The sequence below is a fragment of the Coturnix japonica genome, chromosome 36 (assembly GCF_054131305.1).
Source record: "Coturnix japonica strain WE chromosome 36, WE-NBRP24, whole genome shotgun sequence".
Lineage (NCBI taxonomy): Eukaryota > Metazoa > Chordata > Aves > Galliformes > Phasianidae > Coturnix > Coturnix japonica.
Genome location: NC_140698.1, coordinates 184081 through 199500, shown reverse-complemented (window position 1 = coordinate 199500; position 15420 = coordinate 184081). Strand labels below are relative to the sequence as shown.

Here is a 15420-nt window from a genome sequence, read left to right as displayed (position 1 = left end):
TGTTTTACTTTAGGGGATGTTAATTACTATCTTCTTCAATCCAGCCCCTGACAGCAGCGAGGTGTCTGCTATTTCCATTGGTATGGTTTGCACTTCAGTGACTGGAGCTGCTTCCAGGCTGTGGCTCAGGGGTCTCTCGTGGTGTGTGACAGCTGTACCCAAGGAAGTCCACTTAATTTAATAAAATATTAAACGGTATCATTGAGCCCATTGTATGCCTATCCAGGCTGCTGCAGCCCTTTGGTTAAGACACTAAACTGTCCCTGTTTGGGGTGATACAATGTTTGGTGCTCCCCAAGAATTCTTCTCCATAGGTTCAAAGAGATTGGGCACTGGATGTGTAGCATTTAAACATGCTTACAACTTGCTTTCAATTGGGAAACTTGTTCAGCTAAACGTTGTTGTAATGAGTCCTTCAAATATGATTTGATTGTTCTGACCTAAAGACCCACAATTACATATTTACTGGGAAGAAATCCCATAACCTGACCCAGTCAAAGCCCACAGCGGAGGTTTCTGTGGCTGTAAGTGTGGCTGTGCTTTCACAACACAAATCTTTGGCCTCAATACCGACATTTCAGGTAACTGGTATTGGTGCTCACTCTTCCCTGGCACACAGCTGTTTGCTTCTGCTCCACGCTGCGGCTGGAAGCCCTGTGTGCTGTAACTGCCTGTACTGCTGGAATAGGGAAACCATCCCCATGGGAACGAGGGCAGGGGAAGCCTGGCTGCAGAATGTGTTGTATGAAACTGGGGTCTGGAGGAGTGCAGGAGCATTGGTCTTTGATCCGGGGCACTTCTGTATGAATTAGAGCAGTGGTAGTGCCCTTTGTATTGCTTTTTGTGCATAACCAACCTGCTAACAAAAAAATTAACTATGTCTTAGGAAATGCTGGAGAGCTACTGATTATGTTTGCTGGAAGGTTACGCAGCAGGATTAACTCCTATAGGAATTACTGGGCAATGGTAAAAGGTACTGAGTGCGCAGCTGCAGCTGCACGGTCCTCTGCCCCTCTCACTGCTCTGATCGCTCAGCAGTGCAGCTGCCAGGCCTGGGGTTAATGAGGACTCTCAGTGAAATCATCTTCTCTGTTAGGCTGCTGTTATTTGGATGGTTTGGGTTCGTAAAGCCCAGGATCGTTATGTTTCCTTCCTCTCTCTGATACCATTGACCTAGTTTTTGAAGCTGGTAACTCTGAGCAGCCATCTGTAACCCAGCTGATACCAAGTAATGAAAATAACAGAGAGGTAACAGCCTGCTGGGTGGATTGCAGCTTTATGGGGAGCATTTGCTGTTTGTATTTCCACTGCTCCCCCTCTGAGTTTTGCTTTCTGACCTGTGGTGTGAGGCAGAGGGGGGGTCCAGGAGCAGCATGGGCTTACAGCAGCACTGCTGCTTTGGTGGTGTTAGTACTGCATGGTTTGTGCTAAAAGAGAACAACAGAGCATGAGGTGCTGGTCAGGTGAGCTGGCAGCAGCCACCTTTGTTGGCTGTTGCTGTTTTGTGCATTTTAACCAGAAATACAGCTCAGTGTCCTCAGGAGCTGCGTGCACGCACGGATTAATCCATGGCAAATTGTTGGGCTGTGCTTCCACCCCTGGGGTAAACGGTTCCAGGTATACTGAATACCTCTCCAGGTAAAAGCAAACTGTGGCCTACATTTTGCAGCCAATGGGATGGAAAAGAAGGCATTAGCAATATCAATGGTGGCATACCACCTAGCTTCTTTTGACTCCAATTCATACTGGAGTTCTAGCATGTCTGGTACAGCAGCACTTAATGGAGGTGTGACTTCATTCAGGCCACGGTAATCTACCGTCAGCCTCCATTCCCCACTGGTTTTACGCACTGGCCATATGGGGCTGTTAAAAGGCGAGTGAGTTTTGCTAATCACTCCCTGATTTTCTAATTGGCGAATTAGCTTGTGAATGGGGAGCAATGAGTCCCTATTGGTGCGGTACTGCCGTCTGTGAACCACTTTGGTGGCAATTGGTACCTCTTGGTCTTTTACCTGGAGCAACCCCACAGCAGAAGGATCTGACAGACCAGGTAAAGCTGACAGCTGCTTAACACCGTTTGTGTTTACAGCAGCTATCCCAAAGGCCCATCGATACCCCTTGGGATCCTTAAAATATCCCATCCTAAGGTAATCGATTCCCAGTATACATGGAGCCTCTGGACCAGTCACAATAGGGTGTCTCTGCCAGTTTTTACCAGTGAGGCTTATTTCGGCCTCCAATATAGTCAATTCTTGGGAACCCCCAGTCACTCCATGTATATATATTGGTTGTGTCCCTTGGTGACTTGAGGGCATTAGGGTGCATTGTGCACCAGTGTCCACCAAGGCTTTATATTTCTGTGGTTGAGATGTGCCAGGCCACTTAATCCACACAGTCCAGTATACTCTGTTGTCCCTTTCCCCCCCCTGGCTGGGGGCAGGGCCCCTCTATTGTTTACCTCGTTGACTTGCAGCAACTGGAACTCTCCCCTTCTTGGAAGAGTTCACCTTGGTAGTTGTTTCACCTTGTAATTCTTTCACTCGTGCCTGAAGTGCAGAGGTGGATGAATTACACCATATCTTCATGTCCTCCCCATGACTACAGAGGAAACGCAACAAGGCAAGACGTGTAGTCCTATCGTCTTTTGCTTGAATACGAGGTGTCTTATCATTGTCATTTGCTTGAATACGAGGATGTCTCTTTTTTATGGTTGAGATTTTCGATGATACAGGTCGAGAGGAACTCATGTTGTTTAGCTTTCTCAATAGGCGATCTTGGAAATCCTGGTTTCCATCATCTTGTACCACCGTGGATTCATCTACATCAGGCACATTAGCCAATTTGTCAATAATATCATTTTGTGTTCCCTCCACTTCGTTTAACCTTTCCACAATTTTGACAATGGCTGAAGTATACAGATTAACTTCTGTAGCGCTTATAAATAATTCAAGTTCCTGAAGTCTGCCAATTAGTTCATTCACAAAGGGTTTCCTGTCCCCTTTGCCATATACTAATGCAAGTGCACTGGCATGCTTTTCTGGAGCTGCTTTTGTAAAGTCACGCCACATTTGTCGTGGAACGCGGACTGCTTCAGGATCATGTAATTGGTCTGGATCATTACGATTGAACTCGCGGCTGTATAGCATTTCCACCAGAGCATTTTCTCTCAAAAATTGGATACCTTTCTCAATATCAGTCCATTTCTTTCTCTCAGGCTCCAAGTCCCGTTTAAAGGGGAATCTATCTCTTACCGCTATCAACATCCGCTTCCAGAGGGTGTAGGACCGATTTTGGCATGTGCCAATACCTCTGTCCACACGTGAGTCCCTGGAAATGCTACCCAGTTGGCGAGCTTCACTGCCATCGAGCCACGCACTGTTGGCACCATTGTCCCAGCAGCGAAGTAACCAAGTGACCATATTTTCTTTTGGCTGACGTGTGTAATCCTTTCTTAGATCTCGAATTTCACTCAGTTTAAAAGATCGATCAATAATGGTCGTAATACTTTGCTCACCTTTTGCTCTATCAAGAGTCCCAGGTGTTGATGGTGGCAACTGTGTTGATGAGGCTGCCCCATCTGTAAGTTTGGACTTGAGAAATTCTCGTAAAGAAAAACTAGCTTTTGGCTCCTCTTCTGACTCTGACCCTGACGCTTGTGTTATTTCCTCCAGGTAACCCTCCTTCTTTTTCCTCTCTCCTAACTTTCTCTGCTCCTCTAACTTCTTCTGCTCCTCAAACTTCTTCTGCTCCTCAAACTTCTTCTTATACCCCTCTAACATCCTCTGCTCCTCCAACTTCTTCTGGTCTTCTGACTCCCCCTGCTCTCCCGAGTCACCTGAGTCTCCTGAGTCCTGCTCTCCTAACTCCCTCCGCTCTTCTAACTCCTTCTGCATTTTCTCTAACTGAGTTGAAACTTGTTTTGTCTTTCGCCCTCTTACAGGGGCAACCAACATTGTATCTGGTGTCCCCGATGGTTGGTCCAATTGGACTACATGTGCCCCCGGTGGCTGGTCAGATTGGACTACATGCGCCCCCAGTGGCTGGCCCAATTGGACTACATGTGCCCCTGGTAGTTGGTTAAATACATTCAACTCACCCTGGAGGGCACATAGCTGGTCTCGGAAAGCGTTCCGCTCAAACTGGACGGCACCAAGCTCAGTCTGGAGGCTGTTGTAGTTGGACTGGAGAGTGTTGTACCCGAACCGGAGGACGTTATGCTCGGCCTGGAGGGCAGTGTGCTCAGTCTGGAGAGTGTTGAGCTCGGTCCGGAGGGCATTGTGCTCAGTCTGAAGAGCGTTATGCTTGGACTGGAGGGCATTATGCTCGGACTGAAGAGTGTTGTGCTCGGTCTGGAGGGTGTCACAATTGGGTTGAAGGGCATCGTGCTTAGGCTGGAGGGTGCCGCACTCAGACTGGAGGGCGTCATACTTGGACTGGAGAGTATTGTACCCGGACCGGAGAGCATTGTGCTCAATCTGGAGAGTATTGTGCTCGGTCCAGAGGGCATTGTGCTCAGTCTGAAGAGCGTTATGCTTGGACCGGAGGGCATTATGCACAGACTGAAGAGTGTTGTGCTCGGACCGGAGGGCATCGCAGTTGGGTTGGAAGGCATCGTGCTTGGCCTGGAGGGTGCCGCACTCAGACTGGAGGGCGTCATACTTGGACTGGAGAGTATTGTGCTCGGTCTGGAGGGCATTGTGCTCGGTCAGGAGGGCATCGCGCTCAGTCTGGAGAGTGTTGTACTCGGACCGGAGGGCGCTGTGCTCGGACTGGAGAGTGTCGTGCTCGGACCGGAGGGCGCTGTGCTCGGACTGGAGACTGTTGAGTTGGGATTGCAGGGAGCTTTTCTCATCCCAAAGTTTTTCTGCGTCAGCTCTAAGATTCTCTTTCTCGTTCCAGATTGAGTCTCGTTGGTACAGGAGATCTTTTCTCGCAGCTTCAAAAGCTTTTTCTCTCTCTACCTTCTCAGTCCAAAGTTTTTCTGCCTCATCTCTAAGACTCTCCTTCTCGGCCCTGAGACTCTCTCTCTCAGCTTCAAAAACTTCCCTCTCAGGAATGGTATTGAATAAGGCCCGATAAGCATTAGCTAGGCCCAAAATCATTTGTGCCTCCTGAGATCTGCCTGAGCCACAACATTCCTGCCTCAAATATGCAATCAAACTCTCAGGATTCTTCAAGTGTTCAGGAGTGAAGCTCCATAACACTGAAGATGTCTGTCCTTTGAGAATCTCTTCAAAGCCTCTCCACACTCCCTGCCACTCAGTATTCTCTGGTTCTAGGGAAGACTTCCTCCGGATGTTATAAATCCAGATACTGAGTGAGATTATTATAATAATCAACAGTAAGATCAGGGAGATTAAGAGTGTGGCCCACTGATCATTCAAAAACTGCATAAAGGATTCATAGAAAGAAAGAGGAGCACGCTTAAAAATCACCATTTCTGTATAATTAGTTGCATTAGTTGCTCCCTCTGGAGCTGTATGCAGATACGAAGTGAGCATTGCTAACCATGCTTTCAATCCATTATACAATTGTATAGCTCCATAAGAAAAAGTGGCTAGCTTAAACATGACCCAATATGTTCGGAGCGTCTCAAAAAAGGAACCAATGGCACACAGTCCCTGGTAAAAAAAATTTAGTAGAGAAAACATTTTTTTTTCCTTTTTTTTTCTTCAATAGAGAGGAAAAAAAGTAAAAGAAAACAAAGCTCAGCAGTGTTTATAAAATATACCGGAGTATTGGCAGTCCACCTGGACTTTCAAGGTCAAGCTCGCAGGTGCAGAATCGCAAACCTGAGATAGCTCCTTAACAGGGAAAAAAACTCGTAGCTCTGTTAAAAGCTAAAAGAGCAACAGAAGAAAACACAGAAAAACAGCAACTCAAGTTGCCCGCATTCAAAAGGGGAGAGAGCGTCAAGGATGGGGAAGCGTCAACAGCTGTGCCGTTATCAATACCAACACCTCGTTCTCTCATGAAATTCTTTCATTCCTACGAGCCAACTTGTAATGTTTTGCATGCCATCTGACACTCCAGTTCTTCAGGCATTGTTGCCTGTAGGTAATATGAGAAGTAGTGGTTGTTGGTTGTTGAATTGTTTCATTTTTTAATGAATTCTGATGGCAAACAAGCAGCGTTCCCTTTGATGAGACTGTACACCAGGCTGTGACAGCTTGTGTTGTGATGTGAGGTGGAATTAGATGGAAGAACATTAGCAGGGGTAAGATTGAGTGAGGGACTGAGTGAGTGTTGGAGCTCAGTATGCTTCATAGGGAGCATGGGAATGATGGTGGAGTTCTTTATTCCGTAGTGAGGCTGGAGAACTTTCTGTTCACCAGATGTGCAGTAAACCAAGGGTACGTACTACCGTGTTTAAGAACCAGCTGTGTTGTCTTAGGAACGTGGTGTGAATAGGCACGGAAAGATTTTTGTCTGGTTTTGTCTTCTGTAGAGACATTTCAAATGCCTGCAAAGAAGGAAGTGTATAGGTCCCTACTTAAGAGCGGTTGTACAGGGATGGGCTGCGGATCTGGAGTGGTAGAACCGAATGGTCCACTCGTAATGGGAAGAAGCGTGTTGTTATCCCCTGTTGGGGATAGCGTGTTGGGACCCCAGCTGCGGTCCCAGCGCTCCAGCTGTGACCTCCTCAGGGCTGAGCAGAGGGCGGGATAACCGCCCTTCACCCACGGGTGGCACCTGGCCTCACGCAGCCCAGGACAGCGTTCGGCAAGGCAGCCCGGGTGGGTTCCTTGCAGGTTCAGCCTGGCGTCCAGCAGGACTGGTAGTTCTGCTCCAGCTGGCTGACCCCAGCTGTAGCACGGCCTGTGGATGTTGGTCCCCAGGAGCAGAGGTTTGCCATTGCCCTCTCTGAAGCCCGTGGGGTTCGTGTCTGGAATGCAGCAGTGGCAGCAGTTGCACGGCAGTAGGAAAAAGGGGAGAGAGCGTCAAGGATGGGGAAGCGTCAACAGCTGTGCCGATATCAATACCAACACTCAATACCAACACTTTGTTTTTCAATTGTTTTCAATGTTAATTTATTGTTTGCAGTCTTTCTGTTTTCTATTTGAGGTTGAATTGGACGGTGATGACAAGGGTCCGTTGGGGCCAGTGTGTGCCCCAGGTGCTGCCTGGCCCCCGCTTCCTCAGCTGCCCCATGGGCTCTTCTATTGCTGCCGGCGGGGTGGCCTCTTCTTTGATGGTGCTGAGGCCTTAAGAAGGGTTTTTAGCACGACTAAAAGTTAAAAGCAAGACTAAAAGGGAAAAGCAAGACTAAAATAGAAAAGCAGCAGTGAAAGGGAAAAGCAAGACTAAAAGGGAAAAGCAGCAGGGAAAGTGAAAAGCAGCAGTGAAAGGGAAAAGCAAGAATAAAAGGGAAAAGCAAGACTAAAAAGGAAAAGCAGCAGGGAAAGGGAAAAGCAAGACTAATACGGAAAAGCAAAACTAAAAGGGAAAAGCAAGACTAAAAGGGAAAAGTAAGACTAAAAGGGAAAAGCAGCAGTGAAAGGGAATAGCAAGACTAAAAGGGAAAAGCAAGACTAAAAGGGAAAAGCAAGACTAAAAGGGAAAAGCAGCAGTGAAAGGGAAAAGCAAGACTAAAAGGGAAAAGCAGCAGTGAAAGTGAAAAGAGTAAAAGGGAAAAGCAGCAGTGAAAGGGAAAAGCAAGACTAAAAGGGAAAAGCAGCAGTGAAAGGGAAAAGACTAAAAGGGAAAAGCAGCAGTGAAAGGGAAATGCAAGACTAATAGGTGTCACGGGTTACATAGATCTACCTATGCCCGTGACACGGGAAGCCACCCCGTGGGCCCCCCCCGGGGCCTGGTAAGTAGGGGGAAAAGGCGAGTGGGATAAAACAGCAACAATCTAAGGAGGAAAAACTTATTTTACTAAATATGATATCGAAATACAAGATAACACAATATAATATAACTGAGGCTAACAAATCGAACGAAACAGAGAGAGAGAGTCCCCGAAAACTGAGAGGCCTACTATGAACTCTAGGCGACACGGCTGGAACGCATCCCACTCTCCGAGAAGTTCGAGAGAAGAAGGAGGGCACTCCAGCCTGAAAACGAGATTATATAGAGTCCTGGTCCCGTAACTTATTGTTACTCCTGTTGCTCTCTGGGATATGTAGTCTTCTTCTGTGGACTGCACATTCAAGAGAAGTATCCATACTTGACATTATGTTACGATGTGGAATACTGATAGCAAAATTACAAAATTACAAAACCATGATAGGGAAAAGCAGCAGTGAAAGGGAAAAGCAAGACTAAAAGGGAAAAGCAGCAGTGAAAGGGAAAAGCAAGACTAAACGGGAAAAGCAGGACTAAAAGGGAAAAGCAAGAATAAAAGGGAAAAGCAGCAGTGAAAGGGAAAAGCAAGACTAAAAGTGAAAACAAGCAGTGAAAGGGAAAAGCAAGACTAAAAGGGAAAAGCAAGACTAAAAGGGAAAAGCAAGACTAAAAGGGAAAAGCAGCAGTGAAAGGGAAAAGCAAGACTAAAAGGGAAAAGCAAGACTAAAAGGGAAAATCAGCAGTGAAAGGGAAAAGCAAGACAGAAAAGGGAAAAGCAGCAGTGAAAGGGACAATCAAGACTAAAAGGGAAAAGCAAGACTAAAAGGGAAAAGCAAGACTAAAAGGGAAAAACAAGACTAAAAGGGAAAAGCAAGACTAAAAGGGAAAAGGAAGAATAAAACAGAAACGAAAGACTAAAAGGGAAAAGCACCAGTGAAAGGGAAAAGGAAGACTAAAATGGAAAAGCAGGAGTTAAAGGGAAAAGCAGCAGTGAAAGGGAAAAGCAAGACTAAAAAAGAAAAGCAGCAGTGAAAGGGAAAAGCAAGACTAAAAGGGAAAAGCAAGACTAAAAGGGAAAAGCAAGACTAAAAGGGAAAAGAAGCAGGGAAAGGTAAAAGCAAGACTAAAATGGAAAAGCAGCAGTGAAAGGGAAAAGCAGCAGTGAAATGGAAAAGCAAGAATAAAAGGGAAAAGCAAGACTAAAAGGGAAAAGCAAGACAAAAAAGGACAAGCAAGATTAAAAGGGAAAAGCAGCAGTGAAAGGGAAAAGCAGCAGTGAAAGAGAAAAGGAAGACTAAAAGGGAAAAGCAGCAGTGAAAGGGAAAAGCAGCAGTGAAAGGGAAAAGCAAGAATAAAATGGAAAAGCAGCAGTGAAAGGGAAAAGGAAGACTAAAAGGGAAATCAGCAGTGAAAGGGAAAAGCAGCAGTGAAAGGGAAAAGTATCAGTGAAAGGGAAAAGGAATACTAAAAAGGGAAAAGCAGCAGTGAAAGGTAAAAGCAGCAGTGAAAGGGAAAAGCAAGAATAAAATGGAAAAGCAGCAGTGAAAGTGAAAAGCAAGACTAAAAGGGAAAAGCAAGACTAAAAGGGAAAAGCAAGACTAAAAGGGAAAAGCAGCAGTGAAAGCGAAAAGCAGCAGTGAAAGCGAAAAGCAGCAGTGAAAGGGAAAAGCAAGACTAAGAGGGAAAAGCAAGAATAAAAGGGAAAAGCAAATATAAAAGGGAAAAGCAAGACAAAAAGGGAAAAGCAAGACTAAAAGGGAAAAGCAGCACTGAAAGGGAAAAGCAAGACTAAAAGGGAAAAGCAAGACTGAAAGTGAAAAGAAGAACTCAAAGGGAAAAGCAAGACTAAAAGGGATAAGCAAGACTAAAAGGGAAAAGCAAGACTAAAAGGGAAAAGCAAGACTAAAAGGGAAAAGCAAGACTAAAAGGGAAAAGCAGCAGTGAAAGGGAAAAGCAAGACTAAAAGGGAAAAGCAGCAGTGAAAGGGAAATGTAGCAGTGAAAGGGAAAAGCAAGACTAAAAGGGAAAAGCAGCAGTGAAAGGGAAAAGCAGCAGAGAAAGGGAAAAGCAAGACTAAAAGGGAAAAGCAGCAGTGAATGGGAAAAGCAGCAGAGAAAGGGAAACGTAGCAGTGAATGGGAAAAGCAAGACTAAAAGGGAAAAGCAAGACTAAAAGGGAAAAGCAAGACTAAAAAGGAAAAGCAAGACTAAAAGGGAAAAGCAGCAGTGAAAGGTAAAAGCAAGACTAAAAGGGAAAAGAAGCAGTGAAAGGGAAACGTAGCAGTGAAAGGGAAAAGCAAGACTGAAAGGGAAAAGCAAGACTAAAAAGGAAAAGCAAGACTAAAAGGGAAAAGCAGCAGTGAAAGGTAAAAGCAAGACTAAAAGGGAAAAGAAGCAGTGAAAGGGAAACGTAGCAGTGAAAGGGAAAAGCAAGACTGAAAGGGAAAAGCAAGAATAAAGGGGAAAAGCAAGACTAATAGGGAAAAGCAAGACTAAAAGGGAAAAGCAAGACTAAAAGGGAAAAGCAGCAGTGAAAGGGAAAAACAAGACTAAAATGGAAAAGCAGCAGTGAAAGGGAAAAGCAGCAGTGAAAGGGAAAATCAAGAATAAAAAGGAAAAGCAAGACTAAAAGGGAAAAGCAAGACTAAAAGGGAAAAGCAAGACTAAAAGGGAAAATCAAGACTAAAAGGGAAAAACAAGACTAAAAGGGAAAAGCAAGACTAAAAGGGAGAGGGAAGAATAAAACAGAAAAGGAAGACTAAAATGGAAAAGCAGCAGTGAAAGGGAAAAGCAGCAGTGAAAGGGAAAAGCAAGACTAAAAGGGAATAGCAAGACTAAAAGGGAAAAGCAAGAATAAAAGGGAAAAGCAAGACTAAGAGGGAAAAGCAGCAGTGAAAGGGAAAAGCAAGACTAAAAGGGAAATCAGCAGTGAAAGGGAAAAGCAGCAGTGAAAGGGAAAAGTATCAGTGAAAGGGAAAAGGAATACTAAAAAGGGAAAAGCAGCAGTGAAAGGTAAAAGCAGCAGTGAAAGGGAAAAGCAAGAATAAAATGGAAAAGCAGCAGTGAAAGTGAAAAGCAAGACTAAAAGGGAAAAGCAAGACTAAAAGGGAAAAGCAAGACTAAAAGGGAAAAGCAGCAGTGAAAGCGAAAAGCAGCAGTGAAAGCGAAAAGCAGCAGTGAAAGGGAAAAGCAAGACTAAGAGGGAAAAGCAAGAATAAAAGGGAAAAGCAAATATAAAAGGGAAAAGCAAGACTAAAAGGGAAAAGCAAGACAAAAAGGGAAAAGCAGCACTGAAAGGGAAAAGCAAGACTAAAAGGGAAAAGCAAGACTGAAAGTGAAAAGAAGAACTCAAAGGGAAAAGCAAGACTAAAAGGGATAAGCAAGACTAAAAGGGAAAAGCAAGACTAAAAGGGAAAAGCAAGACTAAAAGGGAAAAGCAAGACTAAAAGGGAAAAGCAGCAGTGAAAGGGAAAAGCAAGACTAAAAGGGAAAAGCAGCAGTGAAAGGGAAATGTAGCAGTGAAAGGGAAAAGCAAGACTAAAAGGGAAAAGCAGCAGTGAAAGGGAAAAGCAGCAGAGAAAGGGAAAAGCAAGACTAAAAGGGAAAAGCAGCAGTGAATGGGAAAAGCAGCAGAGAAAGGGAAACGTAGCAGTGAATGGGAAAAGCAAGACTAAAAGGAAAAAGCAAGACTAAAAGGGAAAAGCAAGACTAAAAAGGAAATGCAAGACTAAAAGGGAAAAGCAGCAGTGAAAGGTAAAAGCAAGACTAAAAGGGAAAAGAAGCAGTGAAAAGGGAAACGTAGCAGTGAAAGGGAAAAGCAAGACTGAAAGGGAAAAGCAAGAATAAAGGGGAAAAGCAAGACTAATAGGGAAAAGCAAGACTAAAAGGGAAAAGCAAGACTAAAAGGGAAAAGCAGCAGTGAAAGGGAAAAACAAGACTAAAATGGAAAAGCAGCAGTGAAAGGGAAAAGCAGCAGTGAAAGGGAAAATCAAGAATAAAAGGGAAAAGCAAGACTAAAAGGGAAAAGCAAGAATAAAAGGGAAAAGCAAGACTAAAAGGGAAAATCAAGACTAAAAGGGAAAAACAAGACTAAAAGGGAAAAGCAAGACTAAAAGGGAGAGGGAAGAATAAAACAGAAAAGGAAGACTAAAATGGAAAAGCAGCAGTGAAAGGGAAAAGCAGCAGTGAAAGGGAAAAGCAAGACTAAAAGGGAAAAGCAAGACTAAAAGGGAAAAGCAAGAATAAAAGGGAAAAGCAAGACTAAAATTTAAAAGCAAGACTAAGAGGGAAAAGCAGCAGTGAAAGGGAAAAGCAAGACTAAAAGGGAAAATCAAGACTAAAAGGGAAAAACAAGACTAAAAGGGAAAAGCAAGACTAAAAGGGAGAGGGAAGAATAAAACAGAAAAGGAAGACTAAAATGGAAAAGCAGCAGTGAAAGGGAAAAGCAGCAGTGAAAGGGAAAAGCAAGACTAAAAGGGAAAAGCAAGACTAAAAGGGAAAAGCAAGAATAAAAGGGAAAAGCAAGACTAAAATTTAAAAGCAAGACTAAGAGGGAAAAGCAGCAGTGAAAGGGAAAAGCAAGACTAATAGGGAAAAGCAAGACTATAAGAGAAAAGCAGGACTAAAAGGGAAAAGCAGTAGTGAAAGGGAAAAGCAGCAGTGAAAGGGAAAAGCAAGAATAAAAGGGAAAAGCAAGACTAAAAGGGAAAAGCAACAAAAAAAAGGACAAGCAAGATTAAAAGGGAAAAGCAGCAGTGAAAGGGAAAAGCAGCAGTGAAAGGGAAAAGCAGCAGTGAAAGGGAAAAGGAAGACTAAAAGGGAAAAGCAGCAGTGAAAGGGAAAAGCAGCAGTGAAAGGGAAAAGCAAGAATAAAATGGAAAAGCAGCAGTGAAAGGGAAAAGGAAGACTAAAAGGGAAATCAGCAGTGAAAGGGAAAAGCAGCAGTGAAAGGGAAAAGTATCAGTGAAAGGGAAAAGGAATACTAAAAAGGGAAAAGCAGCAGTGAAAGGGAAAAGCAGCAGTGAAAGGGAAAAGCAAGAATAAAATGGAAAAGCAGCAGTGAAAGTGAAAAGCAAGACTAAAAGGGAAAAGCAGCAGTGAAAGCGAAAAGCAGCAGTGAAAGAGAAAAGCAAGACTAAGAGGGAAAAGCAAGAATAAAAGGGAAAAGCAGCAGTGAAAGGGAAAAGCAAGACTAAAAGGGAAAAGCAAGACTAAAAGGGAAAAGCAAGACTAAAAGAGAAAAGCAGCACTGAAAGGGAAAAGCAAGACTAAAAGGGAAAAGCAAGACTGAAAGTGAAAAGCAGAACTCAAAGGGAAAAGCAAGACTAAAAGGGATAAGAAAGACTAAAAGGGAAAAGCAAGACTAAAAGGGAAAAGCAAGACTAAAAGGGAAAAGCAAGACTAAAAGGGAAAAGCAAGACTAAAAGGGAAAAGCAGCAGTGAAAGGGAAATGTAGCAGTGAAAGGGAAAAGCAAGACTAAAAGGGAAAAGCAGCAGTGAAAGGGAAACACAGCAGAGAAAAGGAAAAGCAAGACTAAAAGGGAAAAGCAGCAGTGAATGGGAAAAGCAGCAGAGAAAGTGAAACGTAGCATTGAATGGGAAAAGCAAGACTAAAAGGGAAAAGCAAGACTAAAAGGGAAAAGCAGCAGAGAGAGGTAAAAGCAAGACTAAAAGGGAAAAGAAGCCGTGAAAGGGAAACGTAGCAGTGAAAGGGAAAAGCAAGACTGAAAGGGAAAAGCAAGAATAAAGGGGAAAAGCAAGACTAAAAGGGAAAAGCAAGTCTAAAAGGGAAAAGCAAGACTAAAATGGGAAAAGCAAGACTAAAAGGGAAAAGCAAGACTAAAAGGGAAAAGCAGCAGTGAAAAGTAAAAGCAAGACTAAAAGGGAAAAGTAGCAGTGAAAGGGAAAAGCAAGACTAAAATGGAAAAGCAGCAGTGAAAGGGAAAAGCAGCAATGAAAGGGGAAGTCAGCAGTGAAAGGGAAAAGGAAGACTAAAAGGGAAAAGCAGCAGTGAAAGGGAAAAGCAGCAGTGAAAGGGAAAATCAAGGATAAAAGGGAAAAGCAAGACTAAAAGGGAAAAGCAAGACTAAAAAGGAAAAGCAAGACTAAAAGAGAAAAGGAAGACTAAAAAGGAAAAGCAGCAGTGAAAGGGAAAAGCAGCAGTGAAAGGGAAAAGCAGCAGTGAAAGGGAAAAGGAAGACGAAAAGGGAAAAGCAGCAGGGAAATGGAAAAGCAGCAGTGAAATGGAAAAGCAGCAGTGAAAGAGAAATTCAGCAGTGAAAGTGAGAAGCAGCAGTGAAAGGGAAAAGCACCAGTGAAAGAGAAATGCAGCAGTGAAAAGGAAAAGCAGCCGTGAAAGCGAAAAGCAGCAGTGAAAGGGAAAAGCAGCAGTGAAAGGGAAAAGCAGCAGTGAAAGGGAAAAGCAAGACTAAAAGGGAAAAGCAGCAGTGAAAGGGAAAAGCAAGACTAAACGGGAAAAGCAGAAGTGAAAGGGAAAAGAAAGACTAAAAGGGAAAAGCAAGTCTAAATAAGAAAAGCAGCAGTGAAAGGGAAAAGCAGCAGTGAATGGGAGAAGCAGCAGTGAAAGGGAAAAGCAGCAGTGAAAGGGAAAAGCAAGACTAAAAGGGAAAAGCAAGACTAAAAGGGAAAAGCAAGACTAAAGGGGAAAAGCAAGACTAAATGGAAAAGCATAATTAAAAGTGAAATGCAAGACTAAAAGGGAAAAGCAGCAGTGAAAGGGAAAAGCAGCAGTGAAAGGGAAAAGCAAGAATAAAATGGAAAAGCAGCAGTGAAAGGGAAAAGGAAGACTAAAAGGGAAAATCAGCAGGGAAAATGAAAAGCAGCAGTGAAAAGGAAAAGCAGCAGGGAAATAGAAAAACAGCAGGGAAATGGAAAAGCAGCAGTGAAAGGGAAAAGCAGAAGTGAAAGGGAAAAGCAGCAGTGAAAGGGAAAAGCAAGACTAAAAGGGAAAAGCAAGACTAAAAGGGAAAATCCAGACTAAAAGGGAAAAGCAAGACTAAAAGGGAAAAGCAAGACCAAAATGGAAAAGCAAGAGTGAAAGGGTTAAGCAGCAGTGGAAGGGAAAAGCAAGACTAAAAGGGAAAAACAGCAGTGAAAGGGAAAAGCAGCAGTGAAAGGGAAAAGCAGCAATGAAAGGGAAGAGCAGCAATGAAAGGGAAGACCAGCAGTGAAAGGGAAGAGAAGCAGTTAAAACGGAAAATCAGCACTGAAAGGGAAAAGCAGCAGTGAAAGGGAAAATCAGCAGTGAAGGGGAAAATCAGCAGTGAAAAGGAAAAGCAGCAGTGAAAGGGAAAAGCAGCAGTGAAAGGGAAAAGCAGCAGTGAAAGGGAAGAGCAGCAATGAAAGGGAAGAGCAGCAATGAAAAAAGAGCAAGACTAAAAGGGAAAAGCAAGAGTAAAAGGGAAAAGCAAGACTAAAAGGGAAAAGCACGAGTGAAAGGGAAAAGCAAGACTAAAAAGTAAAAGCAGCAGTGAAAGGGAAAAGCAGCAGTGAAAGGGAAAAGCAGCAGTGAAAGGGAAGAGCTGCAGTGAAACGGAAAAGCAGCAGTGAAAGGGAAAAGCAAGACTAAAAGGGAAAAACAAGACTAAAAGGGAAAAGCAAGACTTCAAGGGAA

At 43.8% G+C, this 15420-nt stretch overlaps 1 long non-coding RNA gene across 3 annotated transcripts in view; it reads right to left on the bottom strand.

The window, feature by feature from the left end:
• Positions 1 to 7856: 7856 nt before the first annotated feature.
• The window catches only part of LOC146755020 (uncharacterized), a 63056-nt gene continuing 55492 nt past the window's right edge, over positions 7857 to 15420 (bottom strand). For 2 of the 3 annotated variants that reach the window (XR_014938450.1, XR_014938451.1), the window contains one exon: positions 7857 to 8143. This is a non-coding gene — a long non-coding RNA (uncharacterized LOC146755020). The remainder of the gene's footprint in view (positions 8144 to 15420) is intronic. The other variant, XR_014938452.1, reaches the window with a different exon arrangement.